General features: G+C 31.0%; 1 pseudogene; it reads right to left on the reverse strand.

The window, feature by feature from the left end:
* Positions 1-20,588: 20,588 nt before the first annotated feature.
* On the reverse strand, positions 20,589-21,029 carry LOC149256722 (antifungal protein ginkbilobin-like protein pseudogene; annotated as a pseudogene).
* Between the last annotated feature and the right edge of the window lie 2,808 nt (positions 21,030-23,837).

A 23,837-nucleotide genomic window follows, 5' to 3' on the forward strand; every position in this document is an offset into this window, starting at 1 on the left:
AGGATCAAACACTTCTCAAGTAAATCTCCCTTACTACAATCAAAGGGAAAACACACACAAGAAGTTATTATACTCCCAAAAAATCTTACTCTAATGGTCAATCCTTCAATTTTTATAATTTGGGTCATAACGTAGCTCAAGGTGTTGCTTACAAAACTATCATGACAAGAGAAGCAAGAAAGAAAAATAATGAGATTGGGGTAAAGGAATACTCTTACAATACTTTCTCACCTCTTCAAGATGAAAATGAGTGTTCCATTTGCAATAAATTTAGGCATAAGTAATATGAATGCAGGAGAAAAATGTGATCAACACCTCAGAATGAACACAAGGAAACAACATCTAAGGTATGGAAAAAGAAGACCATGGAATCTAAAAGTTGTGGTTTAGATATATATTGCACGAGATTAAGAAAATTTGTGGTATATAGATAGTGGATGATCAAAGCATATGATAGGCGATAAACATAATTTTATGTCCTTTAATGAAATAAATAAAGAAAAAAATGTAACCTTTTGAAATAATTCACTTGTTGCTATCAGAGGAAAAGGAACTATCTTTCTAAAAGAAAAAGTTAAAGATGGGAATGTTTTATTTGTTGATGGATTAAAACATAACCTGTTGAGTGTTAGTTAGACCTAATACAGGTAAAATCATAATAAAGGGAAAGAGAACTCCATTTAATGTCTATGTCTTAGAAGGCGCTTTAGAACATTGTTACTTGAGAAAATGAGAAGAAAGATGGCTATGGCATAGTAGATTGGGTCACCTAAGCTTCATTCAATTACAAAAGTCAAACATAATGGGAGCAATTTGAAACTTTCCTAACATATCTCTACCAAAAAGTGCCATATGTCAATTCGGTAAGAAAACTAGGGTGCGGTTTAATGCCAAAGAAGGTACTTCAAGTAATCCACTTGAACTCATTCATACTAAATTTTTTGGTCCTATAAGAAATAAATATCTTCGGGGGGGGGGGGGGACAATACTTCATTTTATTCAATGATGATTTTACTCACATGTGTTGGAATTGCTTATTAAAACATAAATATGAATCATTTAATAAGTTTGAAGTCTTCAAATATCTAGTAGAAAATGAGTTAGATTTGAAAATCAAATGTATTAGATATGATAGAGGAGAAGAATTTATATGATTTTTTCAACTTTTGTGAACAACATGACATCAAGAGGTAATTTTCTATAGCTAAAACCCCTCAACAAAATGAAGTGGCAAAAAGAATGAAAAAAAAAAATCCAAAAAATGGCCCATGCCATGCTTGATGATTCTCGAACACCTCACAGATTCTAGGGGACTAAACAGATACAAAAGTAAATATCTTCAACAAAGCTCATGTTCGGGTAAACAGTGACAAAAATCCACATGAACTATGGTTTGGTAAACCTCCAACTCTTAAGAATTTTAGATTATTTGGAAGTAAATGCTATATAAATAGTAATGATGACGAACTTGGAATGTTTGAAGTTATAAATGGTGAAAGAATTATCCTTGGATACTCGTCTAAAAGAAAAGGATATAAATGCTACAATATAATAATTCAAAATATTTTTGAATGCATTGATGTTGTGATTGATGAATCATACACATGTACCAAAAAGGAAGCACCAACAGATGACAAAGATACTCCTACAACAAGTCAAAATAATTATGATCCTTATCAATCTGCTGAGGATGACGCCCCCTATTGAGGATGCCCCTATTTTATAGCGCTCAGATGGTGACCTTGGTGACATAAATAATGATCGTGGTTCTTTCATACACATAATCCCATTAGGTTAAATTTTAGGGTATTTTAAAATATTGGGTTAAATTTTAGGATATTTTAAGAAAATAGGTCAAATATCTATACATTTAAAAAAATATGGAACAAGATTTCTAAAAACAAAGATTTACCCCACTTTCTTATGCATATTCTTAATGTAAATATACTTTGTTGGAATATCATGGATTAACAATATCGCATGCCTAAAAAATTGTAACTCATATGGCATTTGTTGGATTTTTTTTATTAATCAATTTAATTAAAATTAGAAAAATAGCATAACTACTTTGGAGAAAAATATAAACTTTTGATTTATTTTAGTACTATGAGTATTATAGAATATTTGTGGAGGTAAAGTCACTACCATCCATCTAATAGTCATTAATAATTAAATTAAAATTTTGGGAATCCTATCTCAAAATAGGCATAGTTATCCATGTAATGACTAGTAAACATGGATCAATATCAAAATAATTATTTCATAATTCACCGTAGATTGTTGGAAGCTAAAGTTTCAAAGTACTCATGGGGTGATACATGACAAACAACCAAAGCGTCTCACCGTTATGGGAGAATCCCTCCTTCTTAATCAAGATTTAGTTAATATATCCTCTCCAAGGAAGAAGACATTATGAAGTTCTATAAAAAGAATTAGTAAAGCAAGTGAAGGGTTCTCTTCAATAGCATATTCCCACATTCTTGGTACTATCAATCATAAGAGTGAGACTCCCTCCTTCTTAATCAAGATTTGGTCTACCAAAAGAATTAAGAAAGCAATTGAATGGTTCTCTTCAATATCATATTTCGATGTTACCTTACTATATTATTAATATGTTACGGTTTTTTTTTTTTTTTTAAGATATAGATACGCACTTCTTAATGGATTTGTTGTTATCCACAAAAAATATTGCACATAAATACAACATTTACATTCTCTTCTTTTTTTTTAAATACACCTAAAATTGCTATGATTTAAAAAAGACATAAACATTACCTAAATTATAACTTTAATCACTAAAAAAAAATATATTAGAACATATATACATATAAAAAAACATGTAACATGATTCTTAACCATGAAGATCATTCACCATTAACAATATCATAGCTTTCTAATTCCACATATCCAAAAAACCATGACATTTTCTTAACTAATGAATTTAAATAAAAGAGCATAACTCATTTTAAAATAAGCCTCAATCTTTGATTTTTTTTCTACTACTAAGAATGTTTTAGAATATGCAACATTATAGAATATACCATGGAGTTTAAATCTCTATGGTCTACTTAATAACTAACTAGGGCATCCATATAAACTCACCTCATGATACATCTCACACTTCCAAAATTTATAAATAAGTAATTAATCATAAAAAATGATTAAATTATAACTTTATTTTAGATTATTATTATTATATTAATTATAAAATAATTAATATATGAGTTGACCATATAAAAATTCAAAAAAACACATAGCAATATTATTAACTATAGAGATTTACCCCGAGTTTACTTACTAATACCACATGCTCAAAAATATATAATTCATATTAATATGACACATGTTCATATAATTTTTTTAATTAATTAATTTAATGAAATAGTAAAAAGAGCATAACTAATTTTGATATAAATATCAATCTTTGATTTATAATTACTATTAAAAATATTTTAGGATAGTGGCTAGAAGTTAAATTTCCGCCATCCACCAAATAATTGTTGATAATTAAATTAAAATTATGGAATCCCTATTCCAAAGTAAGCACACTTGTTGGAGTATTTATTTTGGAATAAGGCTTCCATATTTTTAATTTAACTATCAATAGGTAATAAGGGGATGATAGCAATTCAACCCGTGTGGAATATTCAAGAGTATTATGAAATAACCTATGATTTATTTATAAATCATGTTATTGGTGCATGTTATTGTAATAAAAATATTTACACATTAAGAATTTCCATAGTAAAGTTGGGTTGAATCTCCATGGTTAAGAACCTTGTAACATTTTTTGAAATGCATATATGTTGAACTCATATATTAATTTTTTTAATAATTAATATTAAAACTTAAACATTGAAAGGAGAAAGGTACTTTATGATGTTCGTTAATTATTATAAGAGAATTACATGGGTTACATTCCTCAAAGAAAAATATCACGCTTTTGAGAAATTCAAATCATTCAAGCCTTTAGTTGAAAATGACACTGTTCTAAAAACCAATTTGTCGGGGACCAATAAAGGAAGTGAGTTTATTTCCCATGAATTTAACATATTTTTTGAGCACCATGGAATTAGAAGACAACTAATTATTCCAAGAACTCCACATCAAAATGGAGTGGCTGAAAGAAAAATTCAAACAGTTAAAGAAATGGCAAGAACCATGGTCATTGAAGCTCAATTATAAGAGATTTTTGGGATAATTAGTTTACACAATATTTTATATCTTCAATAGAGAAAAAATAAGTGTAATGATACTAAAAAACCCTATGAACTATGGAACGATAAACTAGCCATTGTTAAACATTTCAAAGTGTTTGGAAGAAAATTCTATATTAACATAAATGAAGATGATTTACGCAAATTTGATTCCATATTTGAGGACATAACGTATCTTGGATATGCATATAGAGGTAAGGTATACATATGTCACAACAAAAGGACACGTAAGGTTGTTGAATGTATTGATGTAATGATAGATACAATGTTTCCTCGAACCTAGGCACAACCAAACAACTATCAAGGAGAACATGAAGAAGAAAATCGAAATGAATAGCATGATGAGGAATAAGAAGAAGAAGGTGAACCATTTCATCCAAAATCCCCATCTACGTATGACCAAATGAATAATCTAGATATCTAAATTCTTGGAGATAAGGAATCATCAATTGAAACTAGAAGGAATCTTGTTATCATAACAAGTGAGGCTAGCCTAGCTCTACTATCCCTCATGGAACCACAAAAATTTTCTCTAGCCACTGAGGATGAACATTAGGTTAAGAGTTATGAGTGAAGTACTAGGACATACTAAGAAGAATGAGATTTTGGAGTATGTTGGAATTCGTTAGGAAAAATGTAATTGGAACCAACTTGATATACAAACAAAAAATGAATTAAGATGGACACATCATAAGAAAGAAAAAAATACTTGTATGTAAAGGATATGCATAAGTTAAATGTGTCAAACTTGAAGAGAAAGTTTTTCTAGTATCCAAACTTGGTGAAATCCGAATTTTCCTAGCCTTTATAAACTTTAAAGGGTTTAATGTTTATCATATACATAAAAATTGTCATTCTAAATGGGGAAATACAATAATAACTATATATTGAGCTCACGGAAGGATTTCATTTATTAGAAGACAAGGATTATGTGTGATGATTGATGAAATATTTATATGGATTATAACAAGAACTTAAGGCCTCATAGTATATATTGGATAAATATATTCAACAACAATGCTTCAAGAGAGGGGTAACAGATAGCAACTTTTATATCAACACTAAAATTGACAACTTACAAATCATTGTTGTCTATCTAGATGACATAATTTTTGGAAGTGATACTCACGCTATGAGAAGAAGTTTTGCAATTAACATTTCAAAGGAATATGAAAGGTTTGTGTTGGTGGAACTATTATTCATTCTTGGTTTGCAGGTTCATCCATTAGAAAAATGCATAGACCGAGTACGTAAAGAAGTATTAAACAAGTTTTGTATGGAAAGTGTGCACCAATGAGCACTCCCGTGACAACAACATGCAAGCTAAATAAAGATGTTGAGTCTCTAGAAGAAAACTAGACCATGTAAAGGTCCATGATTGGAAGCCTTCTTTACTTAAAATGTTGGCATTATGACACATCTGTTGTGCTTGATGACAACCTGCTTGATGAAGCTTGTTAATGTTATGATAACAAGATGATTTAACAAGCTCGTACACATGCGACAAAGAGTTTGGGGAAAGACATATCAGTCCAGAGATAGAAGAATGATGAAGGTAATATTTTGATAAATACATGGGGGTTTTGTGAAGCAAATCCAGCAGGTGTGGAGACGAAAAAGTGTGTACAATTTCTGCACCATGGTATCCTAAATAACCAAGGTCTTTACCATGGTATTGACCCATAGTAATGAGCACAACAACAAATATTTGATCTCGTCTAAGAATACCATCGACATTACTAAGTATTTTACTTGTGGTATTCAATAAGGCCTAAGCTATATAAGGAGATGAAGATAAAATTTGTAAAGAATATTTTTTTAAAAGAAGACATAGACAACATGAGCGGTGGATTTTTCCCACATTGGGTTTCCAACCAAAAATCCTCGTGTGCATATGTGTTGACTATGTTTGTTGATTTATTATTATTATCTTACTACACTTGTTTATTGTTTAACTAATTCCTAATGAAGGACTCATACACTAGTTCAAGTTAAAATAATGAAAAATTCATTGGAAAGATAGTTAACTCAATATACGTTGGTTGTTCCCATAATAGTAGTGTAAATACACAGGTTTAAGGTCACGTTAAAAAATCTAAATAGAAAACAAGAAGTTCAATTAAGTTTTAAAATACCGATTCACTCCCCTTCCCTACCCCCTCTCAATATTTTTACTAACAGTTTGTATAAGAGAGGGTCCTTCAAAAGAAGCTTGATCTCTTGAAGGAAAATTCATCAAGATGAGGAACCAAGAGGGAGAAACATCATCCAACCCCAATTGTTTAATGAATCCAATCTATATTTTTGGAAGGTAAGAAAAATATCTTACCTACAACCACTTGGAGCTAATGTTTGGGGAATTGTTCATTGAGGCTTTGAGTATCCATCAACCATTCCCGCATATGAAGCATAAAAGAACGTATGAGACAAAGGCAAAAGTTGTCAATGCCTTGTTACGAAGCTTGGCAGAATTAGAATTTGTTAAAGTCATGCAGATGAATACCACAGAAGCTACATGAGATGAGGTCATCAAAATTTATGAAAGGGAAACCAAGGTAAAGTGTGCCAAACTTCAAAATTTTAGAATTCAATGAGAAATCTTGGTGATGGAGTAAAAGAAACATTTTTCGTTGAGAAAATATTAAGGTATCTAGCTCCAAAAGGCAATTCAAAAGTCTGTGTCATTGAAGAAATGTAGGATTTGAGGAACCTTACTATTGAACATCTTCATGGGATTCTAACAAATTATGAAACCGAAAAAGAGGGTTCCTCGAATATCAGAGAAGTTTCATTCAAGGCTACTTCTAAAGGAAAATAAAAGGATAAAGTTATGGAAGTAGGTTATGTATTAGATGAAGAAGAGGAAAATTTCATGAAAAAACTTCAGGTAGGTACTCGAAGATTCAGAGGTGAGCTTCCTTCAATTTTTTTTCTTGTGGTAGAATTGGTCACTATGTTGCGAAATGTCCTTATAGAGAAAATCATGATAAAGGGGAGAATTCGACAAAATAAAATTTTAGAGGAAAGAATGAAAAAAAAAGAAGCTTCTACACTCACAAAGATAGTGATGACATTCCAAATGATGAAGAAGGTGATTTTGGTCAAGAATATCAATTACTTAGGGGATTTGAAGGTAAACGTATTGATGAGACTCATGATGTTTTTATGGATGCCCTAGAAGAAAAGGATAATTTTATTGAAGAAATAATTCAACCTATAATTTGTTAGGAAGAAGATAAATTAGCGGAACAATCTCTAAATAAACAAATCCTAGAAAAGAAGAAGCACAAAGAAAAGTTAGAACTATAAATAGTAAGTCTAAGGAAGGAACTTTAGGAAACAAAAGGTACAAATGTTAGGTTTACTAAAGGATCTGAAAACTTAGATGAAATCATCACAATGAAATTCTATCCTCTCATAAAAACATGTCTTGGATACACTGGAGAATCATCAAAGACTATAAATCCTTGTGAAACAAGTACAAGAAGTTATCTCAATGCAGTAAAAGGAAGGATTCAACAAAACTCCAACCATCAACAAAAGAATAAAGGATCAAACACTTCTCAAGTAAATCTCCCTCACTACAATCAAAGGGAAAACACAAAAGAAGGTATTATACTCCAAAAAACTCTTACTTTAATGGTAAATGGTTCAATTTTCATAATTTGGGTCATAAGATAGCTCAAGGTGTTTCTTACAAAAATATTATGACAAGACAAGCAAGAAAGAAAAATAATGAGATTGGGGTAAAGAAATACTCTTACAATACTTTCTCACCTCTTCCAGATGAAAATGAGTGTTCGATTTTCAATAAATTTGGGCATAAATAACATGAATGGAGGATAAAAATGTGATCAACACCTTAGAATGAGCACAAGGCAACAACATCTAAGGTATGGAAGAAGAAGACCATGGAATCTAAAAGTTGTGGTTTAGATGTATATGCAGGAGATCAAGAAAATTTGTGGTATATAGATAGTGGATGATCAAAGCATATGATAGGCGATAAGCATAAGTTTATGTCCTTTAATGAAATAAATAAAGAAAATAATGTAACCTTTGGAAATGATTCACAGGAACTATCTTTCTAAAAGAAAAAGTTAAAGATGGGAATGTTTTATTTGTTGATGGATTAAAACATAACTTGTTGAGTGTTAGTGAGACCTGTGATAAAGGGAATAACTCTTTATATCAAAGAGCTATGTGGCTCGGTATCTTGATACAGGTAAAATCATAATAAAGGGAACGAGAAATCCAGTTAATATCTATGTCTTAGAAGGCACTTTAGAACATTGTTACCTAAGAGAAGAAAGATGGCTCTGGCATAGAATATTGGGACACCTAAGCTTCATTCAACTACAAAATTCAAATAGAATGGGAGGAGTTCCCAAATTTCCTAACATCTCTCTGCTAGAAAGTACCATATGCAAATCATGTCAATTAGGTAAGAAAACTAGGGTGTGTTTTAATTCCAAAGAAGGTACTTCAAGTAATCCACTTGAACTTATTCACACTAATTTGTGTGGTCCTATAAGAAATAAATATCTTTGGGGGAAACAATACTTCATATTATCCATTAATTATTTTACTCACATGTGTTGGAATTGTTGATTAAAACATAAATATGAAGCATTTAATAAGTTTAAAGTCTTCAAATATCTAGTAGAAAATGAGTTAGATTTGGAAATCAAATGTATTAGATATGATAGAGTAGGAGAATTTATATCAGTTTTTCGACTTTTGTGAACAACATGACATTAACAGGAAATTTTTTATAGTTAAAACCCCTCAACAAAACTAAGTGGTAGAAAGAATGAACAAAACAATCCAACAAATGGCACATGCCATGCTTGATGATTCTCAAACACCTCACAGATTCTAGGGGATGAAACAAATACATAGTAAATATCGTCAACAAAGCTCATGTTCAGTAAACAGTGACAAACATCCTCATGAACTATGGTTTGGTAAACCTCCAACTCTTAAGAATTTTAGATTATTTGGAAGAAAATTTTATATAAATAGTAATGATGGTGAACTTGGAAAGTTTGAAGCTATTAATGATGAAGGAATTCTCCTTGGATACTCCTCTAGAAGAAAAGGATATAAATGCTACAATGGAATAATACAAAATATTGTTGAATGCATTGATGTTGTGATTGATGAATCATACAGAGTTACTAAAAAGAAAGCACCCATAGATGACAAAGATACGCCCCCTGTTGACGATGCCATGGTTTTATAGCGCTCACGAGACATGGTGACCTTGGTGACGTAAACAATGATGGTGGTTCTTTCATACACATAATCCCGTTAGGTTAAATTTTAGGATATCTTAAGAATATTTGAACATTTGATTTAAAAAATTAAACGAAATATTAAAATATATATTTTAGGAAGAATAATTTATATTTTATTGTATTATTTCACCATTAATAATTTGAAAATATATGATTAAATTAGTGTAGTCATGTTCAAATGGTTGTTGCATGATACATTAAAGAATTAAAAAAATAGGAAAAACATAAAAACTAATTCAATTATAACTTTATTTTCAATTATTATTATTTTATTATTAACTATAAAGAATTAATAGGCAAGTCAAACATTTATACATTTAAAAAAATATGGAACAAAATTTTTATAAACAAAGTTTTACCCACCTTTCTTATGCAGATTATTAATGTAAATAGGCTTTGTTACAATATCATGCATTAGCAATATAGCATGCCTAAATAATTGCAACTCATATGGCATTTGTTGGATTTTTGTTTATTATTCAATTTAATTAAATTTAAAAAACAGCATAACTACTTTGGAGAAAAATATAAACTTTTGATTTATTTTACCACTATGAATATTATATAATATTTGTGGAGGTAAAATCTCTACTATCCACCTAACATTTATTAATAATTAAATTAAAATTCTCAGAACCCTATCTCAAAATAGACATACCTATTAGTGTAATGTCTAGTAAACATGGATCAATATCAAAATAATTATGTCATAATTCACCTTAGATTATTGGAAGTTAAAGTTGAAAAGTATTCATGGGGTGATACATGAAAAACAATCAAAGTGTCTCATTGTTATGGGAGACTCCCTTCTTCTTAATCAAGATTTAGTTAAGATCTCCTCTCCAAGGAAAAAGACATTAAGAAGCCCCATAAAAGGAATTAGGAAAGCAAGTGAAGGGTTCTCTTCAATAGAATATTTCCACGTTCTTGGTACTATCAATCAATCAAAACACTAAGACTCCCTCGTTCTTAATCAACATTTGGTCTACTAAAATAATTAGGAAAGAAATTTAATGCTTCTCTTCAATTTCATATTTCCATGTTCTCCTTACTATACTATAAACCTCAATCTTTGTTTTTTTACTACTACTAAGAATGTTTTAGAATATGCCATGGAGTTTAAATCTCTATCTTCTACTTAATTACTAATTAGGGCATCCATATAAACTCACCTCATGATACATCTCACACTACCAAAATTTATAAATAAATAAATAATCATAAAAAGTGATTAAATTATAATTTTATTTTAGATTATTATTATTATATTAATTATAAAAAGAATTAATATATGAGTTGACCATATAAACATTAAAAAAAAACACATAACAATATTCTTAACTATAGAGATTTACCCATATACACAAAAATAAAGAAAATGATGGCAGCTGCAACACTAATCCCTTCGAATGGAAAATGAAATAATCTCACCTCTACTAATAATAATAATCCCTTCAAATAGACAACATTATTGTGATGTTTATCAATCTTTGATTTTTTTTCTACTACTAAGAATGTTTTAGGATATGCAACCTTATAGAATATGCCATGGAATTTAAATCTCTATGGTCTACTTAATAACTAACCAGGGCATCCACATAAACTCACCTCATGATAGATCTCACACTACCAAAATTTATAAACGAATAATTAATCATAAAAAGTTACTAAATTATAACTTCATTTTAGATTATTATTATTATATTAATTATAAAAAGAATTAATATATGAGTTGACCATATAAACATTCAAAAAAACACATAGGAATATTCTTAACTATAGAGATTTACCCCCACTTTACTTACTAATACCACGTGCTCAAAAAGATATAATTCATATTGATATGGCACATGTTCATAAGATTTTTTTTTTTTTAATTAATTTAATGAAAATAGTAAAGAGGGCATAACTACTTTTGATATTAATATAAATCTTTGATTTATAATTACCATTAAAAATATTTTAGGATAGTGGCTAGAAGTTAAATTGCCCCCATCCACCAAATAATTGTTGATAATTAAATTAAAACTATGGAATCCCTATTCCAAAATAAGCACACTTGTTGGAGTATTTATTTTGGAATAAGACTTCCATATTTTTAATTTAACTATCAATAGGTAATAAGGGGATGATAGGTATTTAACCCCCTTGGAATATTGAATAGCATTATGAAATAACCTATGATTTATTTATAAATCATGTTATTGGTGCATGTTATTGTAATAAAAATATTTACACATTAAGAATTTCCATGGTAAAGTGGCATTGAATCTCCATGGTTAAGAATGTTGTAACATTTTTTGAAATGCATCAACTCATATATTAAATTTTTTAATAATTAATATTAAAACTTAAACATTGAAAGGAGAAAGGTATTTTATGATGTTCGCCAATTATTATACGAGAATGACACGGGGTACCTTCCTCAAAGAAAAATATGAGGCTTTTGAGAAATTCAAATCATTCAAGCCTTTAGTTGAAAATGAAAGCCATCTAAAAAACAATTTCTTGGGTACCAATAAAGATGTGATTTTATTTCCCATGAATATGACATATTTTTTGAGCACCATGGAATTATAAGACAACTAATTATTGCAAGAAATCCACATCAAAATGGAGTGGCTGAAAGAAAAATTCAAACAGTGAAAGAAATGGCAAAAACCATGCTCATTGAAGCTCAATTATAACAAATTTTTGGGAGAATTAGCTTACACAATATTTTATATCTTGAATAGAGAAAAAATAAGGGGAATGATACTAAAAACCCCTATGAACTATGGAAAGGTAATGTAACCACTATTAAACATTTCAAAGTGTTTGGAAGAAAATTTTATATTAAGATAAATGAAGATGATTTAGGGAAATTTAATTCCATATTTGAGGACATAATGTATCTTGGATATGAATATAGAAGCAAGGCATACATATGTCACAACAAAAGGACACGTAAGGTTGTCGAATGTATTGATGTAACGATAGGTACAATGTTTCCTCAAACCTAGGCACAACCAAACAACTATCAAGGAGAACACAAAGAAGAAAATCAAAATGAAGAGCATGATGAGGAGTAAGAAGAAGAAGGTGAACCATTTCATCCAAAATCTCCATCTAGGTATGACCTATTGAATCATCTAGATATCTAAATTCTTAGAGATAAGTAATCTTGTTAGCATAACAAGCGAGGCTAGCCTAGTTCTACTATCCCTCATGGAACCTCAAAAATTTTCTCAAGCCACTGAGGATGAACATTAGGTTAAGAGTTATAAATGAAGTACTAGAACATGTTGAGAAGAATGAGACATGGGAGTATGTTCCAATTTGTAAGGAAAAAAATGTAATTGGAACCAAGTGGATATACAAAAAAAAATTGAATGAAGATGGACACATAGTAAGGAAGAAATAAATACTTGTATGTAAAGGATATGCACAAGTCAAAGGTGTGGAATTTGAAGATACATTTTTTTCTAGTATCCAAACATGGGGAAATACGAATTTTCCTAGCCTTTATAATCTTTAAAGGGTTTAATGTTTATCATATGTATATAAATTGTCATTCTAAATGGAGAACTGCAAGAATAATCATATATTGAACTCATGGAAGGATTTCATTTTTTAGAGGACAAGGATTATGTGTGATGATTGATGAAATATTTGTATCATTTAAAATAAGAACTTAAGGCCTCGTAGTATAGATTGGATAAATATCTTCAACAACAACGCTTCAAGAGAGGGGTAACAGATAGCAACTTTTATATCAACACTAAAATTGACAACTTACTAATCATTGTTGGCTATCTAGATGACATAATTTTTGGAAGTGATACTAACACTATGAGAAAAAATTTTGCAATTAAAAATTTCAAAGGAATATGAAATGTTTGTGTTCAGGGAACTATCATTCATTCTTGGTTTGCAGGTTCATCCATTTGAAAATTGCATAGACCAAGTACCGTAAAGAAGTATTAAAGAAGTTTTGTATGGAAAGTTGTGCACCAATTAGAACTCCCATGACAACAACATGCAAGCTCAATAAACACGACGAGTCTCTAGAAGAAAACTAGACCATGTAAAGGTCCATTATTGGAAGCCTTCTTTACTTAATATGTTGGCATTATGACACATGTTTTGTGCTTGATGACAACCTACTTGATGAATCTTGTGAATGTGATGAGAACAAGATGATTTTACAAGCTGGTACACATGTGACGAAGAGTTTGGGCAAAGACATATCAATCAAGAGATAGAAGAATGATGAAGGTGATATTTTGATAAATACATGTGGGTTTTGCGAAGCAAATCCACCTACATACGCGGGTGTGGAGAAGAAAAAACATGTACAATTTCTGCACCATGGTATCCTAAATACCCAAGGTCTTTACCATGGTATTGACCCATAGTAATGAGTGCAAAAATGGATATTTGATCCTGTCTAAGAATACCATCGACATTACTAAGGATTTGACTTGTGGTATTCAATAAGGCATAAGCTATATAAGGAGATGAAGATCAAAGTGTTTCGTGTGAAAATAATGGGCTATTGATGAATTGTTTAAACTGAAATAAGGTTACGCAAGAAATTTGTTGTGGGATCAAATCTTGTAGATGTGAAATGGATACATGATTTTTTTATTGGTTGATTTGTGATAACAATGTGCTAAAGTTTGGTTGTTACTGGTTTTCCAGGATTTGGGTTTGACTGAAGTTTTATTGTATAGCAAAGGAATGAGTCAATAATTACATATCGATATGTTGGTTTGTCTCAATAAAGGCACTGACATATGCGATTCTCCCTCTATATTGTTTCATATCAATTATGTACGATGGAAAGATCTCTATGTGGATATGCTTCGTGAAAGGCATGTCCACGCGTGGATGTATTTTGTAATGGTGATGTACATATGCTAGGGTTTATGAAGTATGTGAAATTAATGATGTTTGATTAGTCTTGTTATGAGTGTTTTTGTATGTTGATGAGGTCTTCCTCAAAATAATCGATATGTGATAGTCCACATGAAGTTTAAAGGTTTGTAAATGAAATATTGAGTGGGTGTGAATGATCTCTAAGTAGATAAGAAATCTTTGATGTAGGATATATGTGCCTATGATTGATTTCAATTGTTTGGTTGCAATTAGATTCAGTGATTGATTTGTTTTAGTTGATTCAGTGATTTCTTGATGGTAGTGGGTCCAGTATGAAAATTTGATGAAAAGTGGTTTACAAGTTTATCAAGTGGATCTAGTTCGAAACATTCTGAAAAGTGATCCACAACGAATTAAAGATAAGGGTGTTCTAGCTCCCTTCGAGTAGGTACTGGAAAATGAGAGAAGGTTGTAGCATTATATAGGTGGATTCCTCTATACTCGTATGAGTCTTCAGGAGTACAAGTTTGTAAAGAATATTTTTTTTAAAAGAAGACATAGACAACATGAGCGGTGGATTTTTCCCACATTGGGTTTCCACCCAAAAATCCTAGTGTTCATATGTGTTGACTATGTCTGTTGATTTATTATGTTCTTACTACACTTGTTTACTCTTTAACTAATTCCTAATGAAGGACTCATAAACTCGTTCAAGTTAAAATAATGAAGAATTCATTGAAAAGATAGTTAACTCGATATACATTGTTTGTTTGCATAATTGTAGCATACATACATAGGTTTACTTCGTTAAAGTCATGTACAAAAATATAAATAGAAAACAAGAAGCTCAATTAAGTTTTAAAATACCGATTCACCCCCCTCGCCCGCCCCCTCTCTATATTTTTCATAACAATTGGTATCAGAGTGGGTCCTTCAAAAGAAGCTTGATCTCTTGAAGGAAGATTCATCAAGATGAGGAACAAAGAGGGAGGAACATCCATACGGCCACCATTGTTTCCTGTAGGTTTTCTGGGCCACTGTAATTCCTACAGGATCATCATGTAGGTTTTTAGCAGATCCTATAGGAATATAGGGGATCCTGTAGAAAACACAATGTTCGCCTAAATTTAAGCAATGGAGTGAAAAAAAATAATGGAATTAAAGGAGGGATGCATGGTAAGGAGTGGAGTAGATGGATAGTTGTGAGGCAAGGTTCCCTTTGGATCCTCTCTTTGCTCCTTGATTTTCTTCCTCACCTACCTGCAAATAACAATTAAATTTTTTTCTCTCCTTTTTTTTTTTTTGAGAAACACCTAGGGTGCCTGAGAGAGGTTTTCACCCTAGATGTTTTCCGTGGGTGCCTTAGGGAAGGTTTTCACCCAGGGATCTTCTTATTCTTCTTTGCTTTTTCTTTCATCATTGGGTCGCCTCACGAGGTTTTCAACCCAAAGATGGGACTCAGGTGCCTCATGGAGGTTTTCACCTGAATCCTTATTCTTTTTTCTCTTTTTTTAAATGACGTGATGAGGGAGGAGCTAGAACTTGCTCCACCACCATCACTCTCTTATTGATATTGTTTATGAAATCATGCTTTGATAAAGGTCTCTTGTGCATTTTCAATCGGTGTCCATTAACAAGCAATGGAATGGCTTCTTCATCTATAGTTCTGATTGAACCATTATCATGGCATCTCTCCACCACATAAGGTCTAAGCCATCTCGTCCTTAGCTTGCCCTTGAAGTCTTTATAACTAGAATAACATAACAATTCCCAATCCCCTTCTTGGAATTGCTTCTCCTTAATATGTCTATCATGCCCTCTGAAGCTGAACTATCTATGTATGTAGGAGGGCCTACATTCTGAATTCATCCAAGACATTCAAATGGAACAATATTTATTTTTTTGCATGACTCAAATAGAAATCTAGTTGGGTTTCCATCCTCAATGTGTTATATTCAAGCTCAATGGACAAAAAATCCTTTTTCCCATAGATCATCTCATAGGGTGTAAATCCGTTGGTGGTCTTCCATGTTGTATTATAAGCCCACATGGACTCCACTAGTCTCTCTTCTGAATCCTTCATGTTGTTTCTCACTACCTTGGTTAAGATGCTCTCCACTGCCTTGTTGGTCACCTCCTCTTGCCGATTAGCTTGTGGATGGTAAGGAGTGGACGTCCTATGCTTGATTTTGTGATGGCTCAGTAGTTCTTTAATCATGTTGGAGGTAAAATGGCTACCTCGATCTCTAATTAGCTATCTAGGGTACCCAAATTTGTAAAATACATTCTCCCTTAGGAACTAAGCACCTTCTCTTTCGTTTTCGCCTTAATTGACTTGGTTTTAGCCCACTTAGTCAAATAATGAGTGCACACAATAATGTATTATTTTTGCTTTGAAGGAGGTTTGATAGGCCCAATGAAGGCCATGCCCCACTTGTCAAATGGCTCGAAAGTCACTTGAGGTTGTGGGGGCATTTCATGTCTTGGAGTAGGCTTCCCCATCCTCTCGCACTCATCACACTCACTAATGTACTTTTTCACATCATGCTGAAGAGTGGGTCAATAATAGCCTCCTTGTAACAATTTGAATGTTGTCCTCTTTGCTGCAAAGTGACCTCCACAAGACCCATCATGACAAGTAAGAAGGATGTTAGAAACTTTCTCTTCCATTACACACCTTCTCAAGATTTGATCTCGACAAGTTTGAAAAGATTGCCCCCAATCCATCTCGCTATCTTGCTTTTTCTTTGGAGGGAAAGTTTGGTGGGAATTGTGGTGATACCAAATAGTTTGCTATATCAGCAAACAGTGGAGAGTGAACTGAAATAGAAATTTCAAACAAGTGATGGTCTCTTAACTGGTGATCCACCATTCCTTCTTCATGTGCATGCAGATTCACCCTAGATAGAAAGTTTGCAACAAAATTTTCCTTACAAGGCTTATCAACTATGTTTAGATCAAACTGTTGTAATGAACATTAAAATATCAATACATTTTATACCTTTCTTTTTTTCTCTAGTGCATTGTGATGAGACCTTGCATTAGTTTGTAATTCTCATAGTCACAGAAAATTTTTGATGTGTTCCCAACATCCTCTTTCCACAATTGTTTTGGCTTAGATTCTTTTCCTAAAGAACCCTTTCTTGTGCTAAATGTGAGCACTCCCCTCTAGTGTACCCCAATCCTGCAAATATAGATATTCTTACCTCCAACGTTGTCATTCCTTTTCCCTTAACACCAAGTCTTCCTCCTTTATACCACATATTACTAAGGAGTCTCATGCTAGTTTCTTAAATGCATACCTCCACCCTTCCAACTCAAATCACATCATGTCAAAATGAAACACAAAAACTATCAGCATTTTTTTCCTCAGTTTTTTATTTTGAAGCAGTTGATGATGGTTTTTCTAAGCCTTAGTGGCACTTTAAATTTTTAGGGCCTATTCTCCTCCTCCACTTCTTCTAGAAGTCTCCTCAATTTATCATTCTTTGCCTAAATTATTTAGTTGATATATTCATTTGAATGATCATAAGAATATAAAGAAGAAGAATATTCTTCTGAAGATGGAGACTGAGCATCATCCTCTTCTCTCTCTTTCCCTTATTCCTCTTTTTCCATTTTCTCCTCATAATCTGCATAAATTATATCTACTATGTTTTCTATCCGGTATAAGGCCTACTAGAGATCTTTGTGATCGTCTATTTTCCTTCTTCTTGCATGCTCAATTCACAATTGCTTGAAAAAAGGTTAGAATTCTATGATACCACTTGATCCATGAAAATTTCATGAATGTTTTCAAACAAAATCAGTTGAAAAAAAATATAAAATAATTGAAAAAGATATAGTTATAACATTTTATTAATTTGCTTCTTATGTGAGCATGAAGTAAAGTTGATACATTGTGTATATACACACATATATGGAAAGAATCAACATTACTCTACTATAGTGTTGGACCTCTAAGTAAAAAAGGGATAAAATACATGGATCTACAACCTTTCCTCAAGTTTTGCACTGTTAAAAAAAAATTGTACTTCAAGAAATTTGATTTTGTCTTGACTCTATCATAGATTTAGGGCTAGGATGAATCTACAATTATGTCTAATTTAAAAATGCTAGAGAAAATCATTGAATTTGAAACATCCATAATGAAAAAATCCATTATTCATTCTAAATTGACAAAATATCTCATGCTATATGGGATTTGTAGATAAACATAAAACTAAATCAAATAATGTTTCAACAAGCCTAATGAGGCCTATAATAATTTTCATCTTCAAAAAAATCCATTATTCATTTTAAATTAACAAAATATATGACACTATGCATGATATGGGATTTGTATATAAACATAAAACTAGTACAACATGCCAAGAAAATAAATTAATAGTTCATTGTGAAAGTCACACTTTTGAGGGATTTTGCAATGTGAAAGTGTCTTTAGACATGGAAATAGAAATATTGGCAACATGACATGAATTAAAAAAAAAAAAAACTAAAATTAATCATACTCAACAGTAAATTATATTCAAAGCCTTTCTATGAGGTTTGAATTCGAAATTTGTTAATCTCCATGCAAATCAATTTATGTACACCCCTAAATGATTAAAGCTTACAATGAAAATAAAGGTAGTCACTTCATGCAATATTTGGTTTATTTATGAAGAAGAGGTTGATACCTTAGCATAACAAAAATTCAAAAACAAGAGGATAATATTTTATTAGTTTATTTATTTATGAAGAGGTAGATACCCTCGACATAACAAGAAACAATGAAAAATAATATTTTATTAATTCAGAGTTGTGTTCCAAATAAACAAAATTCTATTTTATTAATGAAAAATTGTGCACTTCTCACACCTCACAAATTAGAAATAGTGATTCATATTTTATTTCATTATTTGATGCTTAATGATTTTAAAAATGTATGATGAAATTAGTCCACTCATATAACACTCTATAAACATAGAAATACTTACTACATGATGCATGAAGTGTTGCTAAAAAAAAAAAAAAAATTAACATAAAGACTAACTAAATTATAATTCTATTTTAAATTACTATTATTTTATTACTAATAATATATAAGTCAAACATATATATATATATATACATTTAAAAAAATATGGAATGAGATGTACCCCCATTTTACCATGGAGATTATTAATTTGCAAATAGGCTTTGTGACAATATCATAGAGATATTTAATCTGTAAATAGGCCTTGTTACAATACCATGGCTTAACAATACCAAGTTCCCAAAAACTCATAACTCATATTGCACTTCTTCATATGACAATTGTTTTAATTAATCAATTTAATTAACAGACAAAAATGAAAAAGAAGGCATAACTACTTTAGATAAAAATATAAACTTTTGATTAGTTTTACTACTATGAATATTCTAGGATATTCCATTGAGATAAAATTTCTACCATTTAAAAATGCTTTCTAATAGAATGCCAAAATCCATTATTCATTTCAAATTCACAAAATATTTCATAGTAAACATGATATGGGATTTGTATATAAATATAAAACGAAATCAAATAACTTTTCAAAGAACTTAATGAGATGGATAACATATGTGGTCTCCCAAATAACTATTATTCATTTTAGATTAACAAGCATGATATGGGATTTGTATACAAACATAAAACTAGTATAACATGTGAAGAAAATAATTAAATAGCCCAATACGAAAGTCATACTTTTGAGGGATTTTGCATTGTGAAAGTTTCTGTAGACATGGAAATACAAATATTGGCAACCAGAAAAGAAGAAAAAAAAACTAAAACTAAAATCAAACTCAAAAATAAGTTATATTCAGCCCCTTTTTATAAGGTTTGAATTCAAAATTGATTAATCCCATGCAAATCAATTTGTCTAGCTCTAAATTATTGCAGTTTACAATGAAAATAAAGATACTCACTTGATACCTTACACATAATAAAAATAAAAAATAAAAAGTAAAATTTGTGTTTGAAATAAACAAAATTCTATTTTATTAATGACAAATTGTGCATTTCTCGCCCACTCATAAGTTAGAAATAATAATTCATATTTTATTTCATTATTTGATGAATCTATGCCATCAAAATACTTACTACAACATCAGATACATGCCATCTTGCTGAATTAAAAAAAAAACTAGTTTAAATGATTATTATTATTTAAAATACCAGACATGCAACTAAGATACCAGATGCATGCTAAAAGTCGTACTGCTCGTAGCGGATGCCACAGTCAGCAGTATACATCTGAGCACCGAGACCGTCGCTGCAAATGGTGAGCACCGAGTCGCAGAGGGCAGTGAGGCAGGCGGTGCACACAGAGGCTGAAGGACTGAGGGCGGTGCAGTTTGCTGCCCCGTAGGCAGTGGGTGAGCCGCCGCTGCCCGCAACCGACGTCTTGTAGGGCGTGATCGTGGCTGATTTCAGATTTCCGAGCAGGTTTCCCAGAGTCCCAAAGAAAGAGTCCTCGTCTGGGATTGTTTCGAGGTTACAAACAGCAGAGTACGTTAGACTCTGTCCGCCGACGTTACAGGTTCCTGTGAAGTCAGAAATCCCGGTCGGGGTACAGGGTGTCTGGGCGCGCAGCAGCAGGAGCAGTGACATTATAGGCAAAGCAAAGGCAAGTGAAGTGATCGTCATGGCAGCTGCAAATGAAATCTCTTCGAATGGCAAATGAAATAATGTCACCTCTGCTAATAATAATAAGAATCCCTTAAATCTGCTGAGGACGCCCCCGTTTTATAGCGCTCACCAGACATGTTGACCTTGGTGACGTAACTAATGATGGTGGCTCTTCTAAGAATATTTTAACATTTGATTTAAAAAATTAAATTAAATATTAAAATATATATTTTAGAAAGAATAATTTATATTTTATTGTATTATTTCACCATTAATAATTTGAAAATCTATGATTAAATTAGTGTATTCATATTCAAACACTTGCTGCATGAAACATTAAAGAAGTAAAAAAATAGAAAAGACATAAAAAAATAATTCAATTATAATTTTATTTTTAATTATTATTATTTTATTATTAAGTATAAAGAATTAATAGGTAAGTCAAAGGTTTATACATTTAAAAAAATATGGAACAAGATTTTAAAAAACAAAGATTTATCTCACTTTCTTATGCAGATTCTTAATGTAAATAGACTTTGTTACAATATCACAATATTGCATGCCTAAAAAATTTACTCATATGGCATTTGTTGGATTTTTGTTTTATTAATCAATTTAATTAAAATTATAAAAATAGCATAACTACTTTGGAGAAAAATATAAACTTTTGATTTATTTTACCACTATTAATATTATAGAATATTTGTGGAGGTAAAATCTCTACAATCCACCTAATAGTTATTAATAATTAAATTAAAATTCTGGGAATCCTATCTCAAAATAGACATACCTATGGCTGTAATGACTAGTAAACATGGATCAATATCAAAATATTTATTTCATAATTCACCTTAGAGTGTTGGAAGTTAAAGTTGCAAAGTATTCATGACATGATACATGACAAACAACCAAAGTGTCTCATTATTATGGGAGACTCCCTCCTTAATCAAGATTTAGTTAAGGTCTCCTCTCCACGGAAAAAGACATTAAGAAGTCCTATAAAAATAATTAGGAAAGAAAGTGAATGGTTCTCTCCAATAGCATATTTCCACTTTCTTGGTACTACAACACTGAGACTCCCTCCTTAATCAACATTTGTTCTAAGAAAAGAACTAGGAAAGCAATTGAATGGTTCTCTTCAATATCATATTTCCATGTTCTCCTTACTACACTATAAATAAGTGACAATAATTTTTATTCTTTTTTGAAGATATACACCTAAAATTGCTATGATTTAAAAAAGACATAAAAATTATCTAAATTATAACTTTAATCATAAAGGAGAAAGGTATTTTATGATGTTCATCAACTACACAAGTTACCTTCCTCAAAGAAAAATATGAGGCTTTTGAGAAATTCAAATCATTCAAGCCTTTAGTTGAAAATGAAACTCATCTAAAAAACAATTTCTTGGGGACCAATAAAGGATGTGAGTTTATTTCCCATGAATTTAACATATTTTTTGAGCACCATGGAATTAGAAGACAACTAATTATTGCAAGAACTCCACATTAGAATGGAGTGGTTGAAAGAAAAATTCAAACAATGAAAGAAATGGCAAGAACCATGCTCTTTGAAGCTCAATCATCACATAGATTTTGGGGAGAATTAGTTTACACAATATTTTATATCTTCAATAGAGGAAAAATAAGGGTAATGATACTAAAAAACCCTATGAACTATGGAAAGGTAAACTAACCACTCTTAAACATTTCAAAGTCTTTGGAAGAAAATTCTATATTAAGAAAAATGAAGATGATTTAAGGAAATTTGATTCCATATTTGAGGACATAATGTATCTTGGATAAGCATATAGAAGCAAGGTATACATATGTCACAACAAAAGGACACGTAAGGTTGTTGAATGTATTTATGTAACGACAGATGCAATGTTTCCTCGAACCTAGGCACAACCAAACAACTATCAACGAGCACACTAAGAAGAAAATCAAAATGAAGAGCATGATGAGGAATAAGAAGAAGAAGGTGAACCATTTCATCCAAAATCCGAGTCTAGGTATGACCAAATGAATCATCTAGATATATAAATTCTTGGAGATAAGGAATCATCAATTCAAACTAGAAGGAATCTTGTTAGCATAACAAGCGAGGCTAGCCTAGCTCTACTATCCCTCATGGAACCTCAAATATTTTCTCAAGCCACTTAGGATGATCATTAGGTTAAGAGTTATGAATGAAGTACTAGAACATATTGAGAAGAATGAGACATGGGAGTATGTTCCAATTCGTAAGGAAAAAAAATGTAATTGGAACCAAGTGGATATACAAAAAAAAATTGAATGAAGATGGACACATAGTAAGGAACATAGAAATACTTGTATGTAAAGGATATGCATAAGTCGAAGCTGTCGAATTTGAAGAGACAGTTTTTCTAGTATCCAAACTTGGTGAAATATGAATTTTCTTAGCCTTTATAATCTTTAAATGGTTCAATGTTTATCATATCCAGATAATTTGTCATTCTAAATGGAGAACTACAAGAATAATTATATGTTCAGTTGACTAAAGGATTTCATTTATTAGAAGACAAGGATTATATGTGATGATTGATGAAATATTTGTATGGTTTAAAACAATAAATTAATGCCTCATAGTATAGATTGGATAAATATCTTCAACAACAATGCTTCAAGAGAGGGATAAGAGATAGCAACTTTTATATCAAAACTAAAATTGACAACTTACTAATCATTGTTGTCTATCTAGATGACATAATTTTTGGAAGTGATACTAATGCTATGAGAAAAAGTTTTGCAATTAAAATTTTAAAGGAATATGAAATGTTTGTGTTGGGGGGACTATCTT

The sequence above is a fragment of the Pinus tabuliformis genome, chromosome 7 (assembly GCF_031772625.1).
Source record: "Pinus tabuliformis cultivar Carrire ecotype Pingquan chromosome 7, CPIR1, whole genome shotgun sequence".
NCBI lineage: Eukaryota > Viridiplantae > Streptophyta > Pinopsida > Pinales > Pinaceae > Pinus > Pinus tabuliformis.